The sequence below is a fragment of the Ailuropoda melanoleuca genome, chromosome 14 (assembly GCF_002007445.2).
Source record: "Ailuropoda melanoleuca isolate Jingjing chromosome 14, ASM200744v2, whole genome shotgun sequence".
In the NCBI taxonomy this organism is placed as follows: Eukaryota; Metazoa; Chordata; class Mammalia; order Carnivora; family Ursidae; genus Ailuropoda; species Ailuropoda melanoleuca.
The window spans coordinates 81097376-81113824 of record NC_048231.1 but is presented as its reverse complement, the minus strand read 5'-3'; the positions used below and the strand labels follow the sequence as shown (position 1 = coordinate 81113824).

Sequence of the window (16449 nt, the reverse complement as noted above, 5' to 3'; positions counted from 1 at the left end):
AGGGAGCAACTAGGTTACCTTTGTGTCTGTTCCAGTCCCCTAATCCTTCACTCTGGTGACTCAGGGGGTGTGGGTGCAGAGCCGAATGCGGCGTCATGCTGCGCATGGGAGTGGCACTGCTTGCAAGGGTACTAGGGGACAGAGGGCCGTGTGAGCTATGACAGTCCAGGCAGGGAGGACAGTGCTAAAGAACAGGTAAGATTTAGCAAGATGGAGAGACAAGAAGGACTTGGAAGATGGGGGAAAGCATCCTCCAAGCACTGTGTTTGTGGGATGGCAAGGGATCGAGTCAGTCCAGAGCACAGGGTTCCTGTGGCAGCTGGGACAGTTCCACGCCGGGACAGGGGGAGGTGATCCATGCGTGGGGCACAGAAGGCTTCCCAGTGGGAGAATCAGGTGACCGCAGTGCAACAGGAGGATTGGGAAGGCACTGCAGGGGGGGACAGCTCTCCAGGGAGACCAGCGGAGGCTCTGGGCTACTAGGTTCTGTGCCAGCAGATGCTGGCTGGGGGGCCCCGTCAGGCTTTGCCAGTGGTCTGGGATGTGCTCTGGGGGCTTGGCCTTGGTGGAGCCTGAAACTCCCCCAGTCCGGCCCTATATTCCTAGAAACAAAAGCTAGTGGCACGCAGGGAGAGGGACTGGCATCTCCTAGTGCAGGATGGGCTGGTGGTCGTGTGTGGAGGACTCCCCATCTGTTGAATACGTCCAAGGGAGAAGAAAGGCTGAGTGATGACTGTGCATTGGCTGGCAATTTCGGACTATCTATGAGGTAGATCTGTAGGACTCACGCTAAACAAGGCACTTCTGGCACCATCTCTTAGCATTTTCACATGATCAGTGTGATTCCTGATTTTATATACTGCCTGATAGTTTCTCTTGGAGGGTTTCCTGGGAATAGGCCTGACCTCCTCAGTGAGAAAGTAAACTCTCGGAGGGCAGGTCACTAAGCCTTTGCCCTGGAGTTTCCGTAGAGCCTGTTGAGAGAATAGAGACATGGTAAGTGATCAAGACACACTTGTTGCTTGTCACCTCTCAGCTGTCTCATCCTTCAGCTTCACGGCCCTACCAAGGGACTGGACGCATGATGTGACTGTAGGGATGCTAAGACAGGGAGCCAGGGAACCCACCTCCGGCTCTGCCCTCCTCCAGCCAGGTAGCCTTGAGCTGGTCATTTTGTCCTTCTGAGCTCCAATTTCCTCAAGTGTGAACTGAGACCATCATGTAAAATGTTTATAAGGATATCTTAGATTCTTGTCCGCGTTCACGCTCTTTCACACGTCCGTGGGACTTTCCCAGGGTGGGAATCCCAACCCTCTGATCAGACACATCCAAAATGTGCCCAAGGATAGAGAAAACCACCTTTCTTCCCTCTATACCTTCCTTCCGGCCATTCGGCCTCGCCCCCACTCACCAAACCTGAGATGACACTGGTCAAAGCGTTCTCTCCCATTTGGTGCAGGAAATAGACCTTTATGACAATTTGGAAGATTCAGAGCGGCCACACTCCCCCAAATACCTTTTCATGAACACCACTTCCTGCTTAGGGCAATGTTTGGAGAGGACCTTAGGCTCCGACTGAAGCCACCTGACATTCCCTTTGCAAGGAGAAGTGGCAGTGAGAGGCCAGGGTCTGTCTGCAAGCCAAGCAGAACTGCTGGGTGGGAGTCTGGGGTAAGCATATGAGGCACCCTTCAAATGAACTCTTATTTTGCAAAACACTGTCCTGTGAGAAAACAGCTCTCTGCAGCCTGTGACTTAGTGCTGTCTTTCCCACATCGCTCTGGCAGCTCTGGGCTGTTATTATACACTACGGCAATAATCATCACCATGATAATAACAACACTACATTTGTTCAGTCTCTTAACTTGGAAATAAATAAGACAGTCGATCTAGTGTGAGCTCCAGCTCCAGTCCCTGTACCCCATCATCACTTAATAATGATTACAGAGCACCCCCCCCCAGGCAAACAGCACCCTGCCCAGCACTCGAGATATTAAATCCACCAAGAAGCAGGGTATAATAATGCTGACCCCGCAGGGATGTTCCAAGAATTAATTCCTGTGGGCTCTCCATGCTGCTCTTCTCCGACACATTCAATCTTCGGAACCCAAGAGTTGGTGACGTTTATACCATGAATTAAGACATTCTGCTGTTGCCCCTGGAACTCTTCATTACAATCCTGAGTCGATCAATGGCAAAGAGGAATACTATTTATTAGTTAAGTGGGTGCTATTGAATTCTTAATTTAAGTGGCTTTTAATTCAGTGTTTTACTTGCTGTCCTTCATTTTGCCCTTGTTCATACAAATTTGCCCATTAAAACCCGTGTGAGGCCATGCTGCTGCCTTCGATCATGATTTTGTGTTTTTTTGGAGAACGGTTTGCAGTTTGCAAGGAGAAGAAAGCAAGATTCTCAGTGTGGGCAGAGAGGCCAGACCTCTAGGCCTGGAACAGGCTTCTCCGCTATCTGCTGGAGGAAGTGGGTGGTCAGGGAGGGGGTGAGGGAGTCCAGCGGCCTTCCAGATAAGGTGTGACAGCTAATTTGGCCTTCACTGGCGTCTCCTGCTTTGGTTTTACTGGCTTAAAAATTTTACTGCAGTTCTCCCACCCAGCTATGAGTCACGGAGATCGTAAGTGGGAGGCGAGGAATGTCTCCCTGACCGGAAGGAGGCTCAGACTGGCTCCTGTGTGGGGCCTATCCCGGTGTCTGGCTTGGCTCTGTTCTGCTGGGTACCCAGTAGGGGCTGACGCCAGCCACTCCTCATTGCAGCGCTCGTTGTTTTGAACAGCTTTACTGAGGTATAAATGAAATACAATAAACTACACATGTTAAAGTGTACAATTTTATAAGTGTGGGCTTAAATACAACTGTGACATCAGTACCATCATGAAAATAATGAATAAATCCTTCACCCCAAAAGTTGCCTCATGCCCCTCTGTGATCATACTCTCCGGCTCCTTCCAGTCCCCAAGGAGCAGGGGATGCTCTGCAATAGATTTGCTTTCTGTCACTACCTATTATTTGCATTTCTAGACTTTTATATAAATGTAATCATACAGTATGTATTCTTTTTTTTCACTCAACACAATCATATTAACCCATGTGGTAGCATGTGTCAATAGTTCATTCATTTTTATTGCTGAGTAGCATTCCATTGTATGGATACATTACAGTTGCTTATCCATTCGCTTGAGAGGTACGAGGCTATTACGAATAAAGTTGCTCTAGCATTCATGTATGAATCTTTGTATAGGCATAGGTTTTCATTTTTCTTGGGGAGAGAGAGAGAGTGGAATGACTGGATTAGGTGGTAGGAATATCTTTAACTTTTAAAGAAACTGCCAAGCTCTTTTCCAATGTGGTTGCATCACTTTCCACTCCCTGCAGCAGGGTCTGGGAGCTCTGGCCATCCTGTGTCCTCAGCAATGCTTGGTACACTCAGTGTTCCTAATTTTAACCATTCTAATTGTTGTGTAGTGGCATCTCATTGTGGTTTTAATTTGTATTCCCTTTTTACTGATCGTGTGGATCATCTTTTCTTGTGCTTATCTGATATTCGTGTATCTTCTTTGATGCAGTGTCTGTTCAAGTTTTTTGCCCAGTTTTGTGGAGGTTGCTTCTTTTCTTTTCTTTTTTTTAGAGAGAGCAGCCAGAGTGCAAGTGGGAAGGTAGGGGTGGAGGAAAGGGGAGGGAAGAGGAGGGACAGAGGGAGAGGGAGAGAGAGAATCTTATGCAGGCTCTACACCCAGCATGCAACCCAGTGTGGGACTTATCTCTCAACCCTGAGATCATGACCTGAACCAAAATCAAGAGTTGGACACTTAACTGACTGAGCTGCCCAGGTGCCCCTTGCTTATTTTCTTATTATTGAGTTTTGGGAGTTCTTATTACAGATGCAAGTTCTTTGTCAGATATGTGATCAGAAAATATTGCTCCCAGACTGCAGCTTGCCTTCATTCTTTTAACAAGGTTTTACAGACATCAGAAGGTTTAAATTCTGGTCAAGTCCAAGTTATCATTTTTTTCTTTTCTGAGTAGTGCTCTTGGTGTCATATCTAGGGCGCCTAACTCAAGGTTACAAATATTTTCCCCCATGCTTTTCTCTAGAAATTTTACAGTTTTGGGTTTTACACTTAGGGCAGTAAACATTTTTAGTTAATTTTTGTATAGTGTAAGGTGTATATCAAAGTTCATTTTTTTTGTATGGGAATATCTAATTGTTCCAGCACATTTGTTGACAAGACTATTCTTTCTCTACTGAATTGCCTTTGCACTTTTGTCATAAATCAGTTCTTCATATACGTATGGGTATGTTTTTAGGTTGTCTTTATGGGAAGGTTTTTAACTTTGAACTTAATTACATTAATAGGTGTATTGGCTATTAAAGTTTCTCTTTCTTTCTTTTTTTTTTTTTAAAGATTTTATTTATTCATTTAACAGAGATAGAGACAGCCAGCGAGAGAGGGAACACAAGCAGAGGGAGTGGGAGAGGAAGAAGCAGGCTCATAGCGGAGGAGCCCGTTGTGGGACTCTGATCCCATAAAGCCGGGATCACGCCCTGAGCTGAAGGCAGATGCTTAACCTCTGTGCCACCCAGGCACCCCTAAAGTTTCTCTTTCTACTTTAGATTTTGTTTCAAGTTTTCTAAAGCTCTGTTATTAAGTGTACAATCATTTAGGATTGTTGTGTCCTCTTCCTCATAAACTGACCTCTTTATCCTGATGAAATAATCTTCATTCTTCTAGTAGTTGTTTGGTTTAAAATCTATTTTGTCTCACATTAATATAACTATTCTACCTTTCTTTTGATTAGTATTAGCGTGGTATATCTTTTTTGATCTTTCCGTTTTTATTTATTTCCTTTTTTATATGTAAAGTGGCTTTGGGGTACCTGGGTGGTTCAGTCAGTTGAATGTCTGACTCATGATTTTGGCTCAGGTCATGATCTCAGAGTTGTGGGATTGAGCCTGGTGTATGGCTCCATGCTGAGCAGGGAGCCTACTTAAGATTCTCTAGCTCTCTCTTGATCTCTTTATCACTCTCTCAAAAAAAAAAAAAGATAAAGTGGGTTTGTATAGGCAGGATACAGCTGAGTCTTCCTTTTTTATCCAATGTAACAACCTCCACCTTTTAATTATAGTGTTTGGACCCCTTTGTTTAATATGATTATTGATGTAGGTTTAAATCTATTATCTTCCTATTTGTTTTGTATTCATTCCATCTCTGTTCCATTTTTCCTGCTTTTCCTGCTTTCCTTTGGATTACATTTTATGATTCCATTTTATCTTTTTTTTTCACTTTTTATCTATAATGCTTTGTTATTTTAATAATTGCTTTCAGGTTAATAATATAAATAACATCACAGTCTACCTTCAGATGACATTATACCACTTTGTGTATAGTATACAGACCTTACAACAGTACATTTCCATCTCTGTCCTCTTGGCTTTTATGCTAATGTTCTCATATATTTTACTTTTACGTATGTTATAAGCCCGATACTACATTGCTATTATCTTTTGTATAAATACTTAATTACCTTTTAAAATACAGCTATAAATTCAGTTAGCATTTCCAATATTATCATTGCTTTGTGTGGGTCCAGGTTTCTACCCAGTATCATCTTTGTTCTGCTTGAAGAATGTCTTCTAACATTTCTTGAGTATAGGCCTGCTGATTATGGTTTTTTCAGCTTTTGTATGTCTGAAAATGTCTTTATTTCACCTTTGCTTTTCAAAGATACTTTCACTGTGGAAAATTCTAGGTTGACATTTTTTTCTTTTAGTGCTTTAAAGATACCGCTCCACTGTTTTTGCCTGAATTATTTTTAAAAGTTTATTTATTTATTTATTTATTTATTTATTTATTTATTTATTTATTTATTTATTTTAAGCAACCACTACACAGAACATGGGGCTCAAACTCACAATCCCAAGATCAAGAGTCACTTGCTCTTCTGACTGAGCCAGCCAGGTGCCCTTGCCTGCTTTATTTTCTGTGAGAAATTTGCTATAGTCCTTCTATTTGTTGTTCTGAATATAATGTGCCTTTTTTCTCTGGCTGCTTTTAAGATTTTCAATTTCTTCTTGGTCCTGAACAATTTGAATATGATGTTTGTTCTTTTTTATTTTTTAATCAAATTAGTGATTTTCTGGCTCTTGTTTTTTCAAATACTTTTTTCCTCTGTCTTTTCTTTTGAGAGCTCTAATTATCACATATATCAGGCTGCTGGAGGTGATTCCCCACAGTGCACTGATGCTCTGTTCATTTTTTTTTTCATTCTTTTTTTCTCTGTGTTTATTTTTGGGTAGCTTCTATTGCTATGTATTCAAGTTCCCAATTTTTTCCCCTTTCTTTTCTTTCTTTCTTTCTTTCTTTCTTTCTTTCTTTCTTTCTTTCTTTCTTTCTTTCTTTCTTTTTTTTTTTTAGCAAGGTCTCATCTGCTGCCAGTCCTATCCAGTATATTTTTCATCTTTGACATTACAGTTTTCATCTCTAAAAATTTGATTTTGGCATTTTTTATATTTTAACTTCTTTGAACATGTGGAATACAGTTATAATAACTGATTCATTGTCCTTTACCAATTCTAAATTCTGTATTCGTTTTGCTCAGTTTGGGTTAATTTTTTTTCCTTCTCATTATGGGTCATAATTTCCTGCTTTTTTTCCGGACGTGGTTAAATTTTTATTGGGTATCAGGTGTTTTATTGGATATCAGTTTTATCATAATTGTGTGGTGATTATTTTTGCATTTCTTTAAATAGTTTTGAGCTTTGTTTGGGGACCCGATTAAGTTATTGGGAAGAGTTTGATCCTATTGGACCTTACTTTAAAGATTTGTTAGGTGGGACTAGATCTGTATATAGTCTAGGACTAACTATTTCCCATCTCAGCATTAAGGCCTTTCTATGTACTCTAACTGACGCCCTGGGAATTATGGGGTTTTCCAGTCTGGCCAGTGTGAATAGCGCTCTTCTGTTCCATGTGAGTGTTAAGAAACTGTTCCCTCTAGACCTTTTAGGTGGCTGGTTCTCTGAGTTTGGGCATTTTCCTCACATGTGTGCACTGATCAGTATTCTGGTGAGTCCATGAGGGAACTCTTTGCGGATCATTAGGGTTTTCTGTCCGTGCGACTCTCTTCTCTCTGGTTCTCCGTCTGTGAACTTGAACTGCCTTGGTCTCCCTGGACTCACACTCAGCCCTGTCTCCTAGACTCAGCAAGAACACCATGCTCTGCCTCAGTTCCACCTCCCTGCTCTGTGGCCTGGATACTCTCTTGAGGCTGTCGTTGGGGCAGTTGCAGGGCTCACATATTTTCTTCCTCATCTCTCAGGTATCACTGTCTTTTGTTGCTTGATGCCCAGTGTCTTGAAACTGTAGGCTTCATGTGTTTTGCTGAGTATTTTGATTGTTTCAAGCAGGAAGGTAAATCTGGTCCCTGTTTCTCCATCTTGGCTAAAAGCAGAAGCCTTCCCTGAGGTTTCCGTACTTTTGAAAACATTTTTACATTCATTATCTTATTTTGTCCTGAGTATATTCCTGGCATGTGAGGGTTTTTTGTTTTTAAATCTTACTTTATGGTTGAGGAAATAGACCTGGAGAGAGGAAGTGACTTTCTCAATGTCACAGAGAGCGAGATTCAGTGGCAAGAAAGGAAAGTAAAATGTTTTGAGGTCCTAATGTACCTGACATTGTATTACACTTTTTGTGTAAGTTGTCCCAACTCTTGACACATCTACAATGCATTATTAGTCCCATAGTATGATGAGAACACAGAAGCTCAGGAAGGTGAAGAAACTTACCCTAAGCCACACAGCTAAAAGCTAGTTTTTTTGTTTTTAAAGATTTTATTTATTTATTTGACAGAGAGAGACAGCCAGCGAGAGAGGGACCACAGGCAGAGGGAGTGGGAGAGGAAGAAGCAGGCTCCTGGCAGAGCAGGGAGCCCAATGTGGAGCTCGATCCCAGGCCCCTGGGTTCATGCCCTGAGCTGAAGGCAGACTCTTTTTTTTTTTTAAAGATTTTATTTATTCATTTGACAGAGAGAGAGATAGCCAGCGAGAGAGGGAACACAAGCAGGGGGAGTGGGAGAAGAAGCAGGCTTCCAGCGGAGGAGCCTGATGTGGGGCTCGAACCCAGAATGCCGGGATCACGCCCTGAGCCGAAGGCAGACGCTTAAGGACTGAGTCACCCAGGCGCCCCTGAAGGCAGACTCTTAATGACTGAGCCACTCAGGCGCCCCTAAAAGCCAGTTTTTTTTTTTTTAAAGATTTTTTATTTATTTATTTGACAGAGATAGCCAGCGAGACAAGCAGGGGGAGTGGGAGAGGAAGAAGCAGGCTCCCAGTGGAGGAGCCCGATGTGGGACTCGATCCCAGAACGCGGGGATCATGCCCTGAGCCAAAGGCAGACGCCTAAGGACTGCGCTACCCAGGCGTCCCCCTAAAAGCCAGTTTTGAACCTACAATTGAATCTCAATCTGGTGGTGCTTTATAATACAGTGTCCCCATTCTCCTGGGTAGGAAGTGGTCTCTTTGTTTGTTTTTAAAGGTTTATTTGTAATTTCATTAATTTATTATCTTAACAAACATGTATTGACTATATTTTATGTATTAGTCACAATGTTAAGTTCTGGGTGAAAATACGGGTAAAACCAAGTATGGTGCCTGCCTCCAGGGGCCTTACTTAGTAAGAAAAATTAGAAAAGAATACAAAGAAATGCTATAAGCTATCTTACGTACTTTGTTTGTTAGTTTTGTTAATTTTTTCAGACATTTAATTTTAAACATGTATCAAAGTTTTAGTTTATGTAGGTCACAAGGAAAAGAGGCTTAAGCAAGCCTGTTCAGAGATTGTCCCACACAAAAAAATTTATAGGAAAACAGAATGATTAGGTTATCACTGTTAGACTGGATACAAGAAAGAAGGATTGTTTCCAGATCATTACATTCTGACTGACAGTCAGCTGAGTGGGTGGGTAACTGGCTTCCCAGAAGAGGTCTTAATCTCATTAAAGTTTATCAGAAAATTGCTTAAGCATTTTATCAACGCTAATTTCTTCCCAGAAGGAGGTTAGGAATTACATCATGCAAAAAGGTTCTGTCCCATACCAGGTTTGGGACCATGTTTCTTTATTAGGTATGCTACAGAATAGAGTAGAGTGGAGGGAGGGGTGAATTCCACCTGGGGGCAACAACACAATGATTATTAACATTGTGTGAGTGTTTTTTATGTGCGAGGTCCTTGTCCCTTTGCATGGCAGATTTAACTCATTTAATTCTTGCATGGTGCTATGGGATAGGAGCTTTCATTATCCGCATATTTACAAAGGAAGAAAGTGAGGCACAGAGTTTAAGCACCTCACTCGAGGTCTAGGAGCAAGGTACTTGACTAGGATGTGGTGGGAAGGTTAGGAAGGGATTGTGAGGAAGGAAGGTTGGGGAATCTGTTCTCCAGGTAGATGATGGGGAGGAAAGCATTCTGGGCAGACTGGACCTTCACCCCATTCTGTGCCATCGAGCCATACGGGCTGTTAGGGGTGCAGAAGGACTCGACTAGGGGGTCTATTTGCCTCCCATGCATGATGATGGGGAAATTCCTCTGGGCATGTGTCCTTGGCTTAAGAGGGTGGCCGAATCAACTCCCTGCTGGGTTTCCAGACTATGTGTTCTGGTTTGGGCAGAATGGACATCTCTCTCCACCCAGAAACTTTCAGAGTTATAAGCAAAATATCTGGCCCAGGCAAAAATCACATTAGCTCCGCCAGCTATCAGCAGGTGGCATGAGTGCTTACGAGAGAGTCATTTTCGCTCTAGCCTGAGTGTTGTTTTGTTTATTTATTTGACATATTGCTGCATGTTTGCCACTACATGCCATAGCAGAGGGAGTGTTGAAAGCAGTGATAAGAGGGGTCCTACTATGGTAGTGTAAATACAAGTAAAGATTATAAAGGCTTACAGGGACACATACAACGTGCTAGTTTATATAGTGTTGCTTCAGGCGCAGAGTCTTTCATTTAATTTGTTAGCAATTATAGGAGCTTCTGGGTGGAAATTTAAAGAGAACATTTAAAAAATAATATTTCTTATAACTCACTATAAAACTCTACTAACCTCAATCTAACGGCTGTATTATTTTTATATATTATCTTATGAATGTATACGCGTCCTGGGCATTTTGTGCATGGTACATACCTACTATTTTATATTCTGTATGTTTTCAATGACCAGTAGATCATAAACATTTTTCATGTTTCTGCATAATTATCATTTTAATGGCCACATAATATTCCATTGTGCTGAGGTACTGTAATTTATTAAACCATTCCCTTTAATGTCAGCCGTTTATGTTTTCAGTTTGGGGCTTTTATAGATAACACTGCAGTGAGCATCTTCTTGCAAATAGCTTTTTGCTGCTGTTGAATTTCCATAGGAATAATTCCTAATAGTGGAATTACTGGCAAAGGACACAGACATCTATGCGGCTCTTCCTCTGCACCGCTGAATTGCTTTCCAACAACGTGACTTAATATAGCGTCATCACTCTGGAATGCATCTGCTCTGCTACTTTCATCTCAACGTCAGTAGCAGTTAACAAAAACATTTTTTCTTGTTGTTGCTAATTTGACGGATGAAATGGTATCCCAATTTGCTTTAATTTACATGCCTTTGTTTACTAGTGAATATTACTATTTCTCAGTGTGTTTGTTTATACTGTATTGAATTATCTGTGAATTATCTGTTCATTTATCTATTATGGTCTTGGTGTTTTTCTTATAAATTTAAATGGGCTCTTTATAGACCATAAGAATTAATCATTTTTGTCTTGTTGATTCAAATATTTACCCTAGGCTGTTATCCTCTTTTTAATTTTAATTTTCATTATAGAGAAGGTTGATATTGTTATGTATGGGGGTTGTCAATTTCTTCATCTGTGAGCACTTTTTATTTTTCCAAAGAAGAGAAAGTAATTCCTCTATGGATCTTTTGAGCATTTTGTCTGCCTTTCGTCTAATTATTTATTCAACCCAGAGGTAACAAATGCTTTTCATGGACCAGATATCCCTCTTGGCTCCAAAGATACAAAATTCCCATCCTCTTAGAGTTCATTCTAGTGAGAAGAAAGGCAATAAGCAAATATGTAACTAATATGTTAAGTAGCAATAAATCTTACAAAGAAAAAATAAAGACAAAGGAAAGATTTAGTGCTCAGGAAAGGCTGACTCACAGAGTGACATTTGAGACAGAGAGGGCTAATGTCAGTTGGAATCATTTGAGCAGAGACCCGAATGAGGTGGCAGAGGGAACAGCAGGTGCAAAGGCCCTGAGATGGGGGGGGGCACCCACAGCATACGGAGGTAAGGAAGCTATGTGTTTGCAGTGGAGCAGCCGAGGTGGAGAATAGGGAAAAACGAGGTTGTCACCAGCTATTCTGGGGCCCCTGTAAGGACACTAAATTTAAGCTCAGCGAGAGGAGAGGCAACAGGCGTTGAGAGAGCATGAAAGAAACAACCTGTTACACCTTAACAGGATCACTAGATATTTTTACATTTGAATCATTTTGGCAGATTTTCCTGGGTATATAATCATATCATATACAAATGACATTTTTTTTGTCTCTTCCTTTTCAATATTTATTTCTCTTATGCTGTCTTTATCTCTTGTTTTTTGACAAGAACTTTCAAGACAATGTTAAATAATTATATTTTTATTAATATTTCAGTAACAATGATAGTAACAGACATGTTTACATGTTCTGGAATTTAGAGCAGTTTTTGCTAATTTAGTTTAAAAATGGCTGCTATATGTTATTAACAAGTGTTTTTTTATTCTTAAAATTTTATTAGAAATGATTATTGGGTGGTTCAGTTGGTTGAGCGTCCGACTCTTGGTTTTGCTCAGGTTGTGATCTCAGGGTTGTGGGATCGGGCCCAAGTTAGGTTCTGTGCTAGCCGTGAAGCCTGCTTGGGATTCTCTCTCTCCCTCTCCTTTTGTCCTTCCCTTCCCTTCTCTCTCAAAAAACAAAAGAAATGATTGATGAATTTTATAAAATATCAGTTAAGTATGCATTAAAATTATAAAATGCTTTTCCTATTTAGCATCTTGGTATGATGTGTCATATTAACAGAACACTTGTATGAACAATTCTTACTTGCAGCCCTAGGATGACCCTACTCATCATGGTATAATTTTAATGTATTGAATATACTGATATTCTTTTAAGGCTGTCCTATCTGTGCTCTTAGTCAGTTCAGCCTGGTATCCTTCATCCCTGCCTCAATCCTGACTCTGATTATAGTTGAGGGAGTCCTGGGGCAGAGATGGCCAGGCAGAGGCTGGGGGGCTGAAGGCACCTGATGATGTTGCGTTCAGTGCACAACTCCAGCAAGACATGGTCTCTCCTACACCCTTTTGATTTTAATTTTATTTTTAACTCTTATCAAAATATGTATGTCCATAATTAAAAGAATCAAAGAGTTTAATATGATTCGTTACAAAAATAGCAGACCAGTCTCCACACTACCTCATTTCCCATTTGACAGAGACAGGCATCTTTTTCGTGTTTGTTGCTTTTCTTTTTAAATTTTAACTTTTCTGACTTAAGTAATGTACTTTTGCAGCTACTTTTTCATTTTCCTATTTTAAACATTATTATTTACTGAGTTTCTTCTGTGGAGAACAATGATTTTGCTGTTTAACCTAGATCACACCAGAAACACACACTTCCCATATCCCTATCCTTATATCATAATTGTGGTTAGATAAATATGTACATTATTGTAATCATGTATGCTAGTCACACCTGAACTATGTAATACCCTGTATGATTCCTTTCTTATATAACTTTTTGTTTCCCTGGAGTTAATAATTACCTTTGGTTTTGTTTATACGTTTTTTTAGTTAGTTTTCTGTGTATTTATCGTTAATTTAGCTCCAAATGTTCCCATAATTGGGAAAATATCTTCTCAATCCTTCTAACTATATCAAACAATCTGTCAATTTCATCTCCTGTTGAAATCTCTCTGGAGGCTTCTGACCTGCTCCATTCTTATATGGTTGCTCTCTGGGGCACATCACCATCATTCTAAAGATTCCCTTTTTCTGTCTTCTGTTTGGAACTCCTGTTTCCTGGACCCATTATCTTCTTTCTTGGTTTGCTTTCTTGTTTTAATGGAACACATCCTTTGGTAGCTTTATGAGAAAAGGTGCTTGAAACACTTCCTTCCATTCTCCCTCCATCCTTTTTTATTTTTTATTTTAAACATAATATAACACATAGAAAACTGATTAAAGTTTATAAGAGAGTTTAACCCATAGTTATAATGCAGCACCCAAGTAACCACCATCAATGTCAAGAACCCCTAGAAACTCTTTCCCTCCCCTGAGGGGTAACTATTAGCCTTATTTTTATGGTAATAGTTTCCTTACTTTTATTTTGCCAACTACATTTTCATTTTTATCATTTTTATTTGCTTGATTTTGAACCTACGGAAGATGGAATCATTATATATGTGTTCTTTCAGGTCTTGTTTTTTACTCAACATCATGTTGTAAGAATCATCCATTTGGTTGTGTATAGTTGTAGCTCATTTTCTTTTTTCTTTTTCTCTTTTTTAAAGATTTATTTATTTATCTTAGAGAGAGAGAGAGAGAGAGTACAAGTATGAGTTGGGGAAGGGCAGGTGGAGAGGGAGAGACTGAGAATCTCCATCAGACTCTCTGCTGAGCGTGGAGCCTGACGCGGGCCTTGATCTCATGATCCTGAAATTATGACCTGAGCTGAAATCAAGAGTTGGATGCTTAACCGACTGAGCCACCCGGGTGCCCTTGTACTTGTTTTCATTACTGCATTCCATTGTATAAATATCCAAGAATATAGACTAATTTTTTTTTATAACTTCTACTCTTGATTGGCTCTTTGGTTATTTCCAGTTTGGGACAAATACAAACTGCTATAAATCTTCTTAACATATAACTGTGTGGTATACATCTCTATAGAGTATGTAGCTAGGGGCGACTGTCTATCATAGAATATGCCCATCTTCCTTTCTACTGGATAACACTAAACTTTTTTTCCAAGGTGCTTATATCAAAATATCCTCCCAGAAGCAGGCAAAGACTACATATCATATTATATGACCCATTGCTCCACTTTCTCAGATGGTATTATCTGATCCTCAAATTTTTGCCATTTGGATGTGTGTATAACAAGGTTTTTGTTTTCATTTCCTTGATGACTGGGGTTAAGCATCTCTTCTTATATTTATTGGCTGTTTGGGATTCTAGTCCCCTCCTCCCTTTCTCTTCCCCCTTGCGACTTCAGTGATTTGGAGTCCTACAACCCCATGTATGCACTATTCTATGAGTTCTCAGCTGGTCTCCTTGCTCTCAGTATCCATTCTGCTCCTCCTCATAGTTCATCCTTGATGGGCTGTCCTTGTCATTTGCTAATTTGTTCTTTGTACCATTTCTGCTGATTTCTTCTCTGTGCTGTATTGCAGAGGGATGACCCCTTCAAACTGAAGTTCCCAGGTTCCCTTGGCAACTGGATTTTTGCTAAGTTTGGTCAATGAAATACACTAAATGGAGACTGAAGGAATTTTAGGAGGGGAGAAACCAGAATATTTCTTGCCGACACTCTGCTTTGGGCAGCATCTCCAGCAATGGCTGTGGTTTTCCTAAGTCCTCAGTTCCAATTCCAGCCCACAGTTCCAGCTGCTGATCTCCAGCAACACCACCTTCCCCCTTTCCCCTCCATCCCTTGGAGTGGTCACAACTTCCTGCTGTTGCTAATCTCTGAATTGCCTCATCATCTTCTGTTTGGCTTTTCAATCCTTCTAACACTTTCATAATGAATTCCCCACTACCTCACATGGGCTTTGTTCTTCTGCCTGGGCTTTGACTGATGCAGGCTATCTGGGCCAAGCTGTCCAACGAAGGAACTGTCAGATTCTTTGTTTCCAATAGGATAGAGTTGAAATCCTCTTATCTAATACTGTCATAATCCAATCCCACCTTAAAATTCCACAAATGACCCTCACTATTCACAGATCCCACCTACTGTCCTCATTGGACTAGTCTCCTCCCTCCCGCCATCATCCTTTGCTATAGGTAGGTCAGCCTAAACAATTGAAGCTCTCTCTCCTTCCCTTCCATGTAGTAATCTTCTCTTCATATTTCAAGGTCCAGTTCAAATGCTGTTTCTTCTGTGAAGTTTTCTTGCAGCAGAAACAAGAGCTCGAATTCCTTTGTTCCCTGAAGCTGGAGAGGGTTTTATGTGGCAGCTTTGTTAGTTTCCTGAGCTATAAGTTTATTTCCTTAATGTTCATACATCTATGCAATAGGAATTTATCAAGCCCTATCATGGCCAAGGCCCTGTCTGAAGTTTGTGAGGATAGATATCCACATAAGAGCTTAAATGGCTTCTGGGAGAGTTGATATTGGTTTTTACACCAAAGTGTGGACTAACTTAATTGTATTGATTTCCTTCTAGGGTCTAGACAGCATTTTCTTCTGGGGAAGAGGACTGGGGGTTAGGGTTGGATAGAGACCTACTTGTCATCTTATGTATGTTTATTTTCCAATTTTTTTCTGCCTTTGGTATGTCTAACTTTTTGCTAAAATCATAAATTAAAAATATATTTAAGCAGCTGTAAAAGATTGCTTAAGACAATAGAGATATTATAAAACAATTTGCTACCATATAATATATAGTAAGCTGCCCTAAGCTCAGAAAACAGGCTGCTTTAGACCAGTGGAGTTGCAGAAGAATTCCAGGAAGGGGTTTTTGCTAGGTCTTGAGGTTCAAGTAGGATTGAGTTTAGGAGAAGAAAGGAAGATACTCTGAGTGCTTAAACCTCTAGAAGCAGTCCCACTCACTGAGGCTTATGTGTTATGATCAATGACCCTGGAGATTGATACATGGGGAGGGACTCTCACTGGCCCAGATTGCTATTAGAAGCAGTACAGTGGGGATAATGATGCATGTGGATAGAGCTGACCCACCATCCTGAAGGGAGAGGCCAACCCCAGTTTGGGAGGTTTTGGGGTGGCAATGTTGGGATCTCCTAAATGGATTTCTGCATCTTGTTGACCATTGGCCTTTGCCACAAGCAGCTTCCCATCTCCCTGCAGTCACTGATAATTTAGCCAAACATTTCCCCTTATTGCAGAATCACAGATGAACATTAGTTCTCTCCCAGAAACCATGAAGACCCATTTGAAAACAACATGGCTCTTAATACCCAGACCTTGATTTTCAAAACTGCTATCAATTTGCTTGTGTTGTGGCTGGGTTTCTGAGTACAGATAAGTGTTTCACAAGTGTCCTTAACTATTAGTGAGTGCTGGGGAAAGCAGGTGGTGTCCAGCCAGCTAGAACAGGGGTGGTAATGTAGGCAGTGAAATTGCCCTGGCTTTTTCCAGCTCACTGGCCTGTTAGAATATTTGGG

General features: G+C 40.8%; 1 protein-coding gene across 2 annotated transcripts in view; it reads left to right on the top strand.

Annotated features, from left to right (window-relative positions):
• Window positions 1-16449, top strand: part of ZBTB7C (zinc finger and BTB domain containing 7C) — a 302671-nt gene that overhangs the window by 69623 nt on the left and 216599 nt on the right. The gene's annotated exons all lie outside the window — the stretch shown is intronic.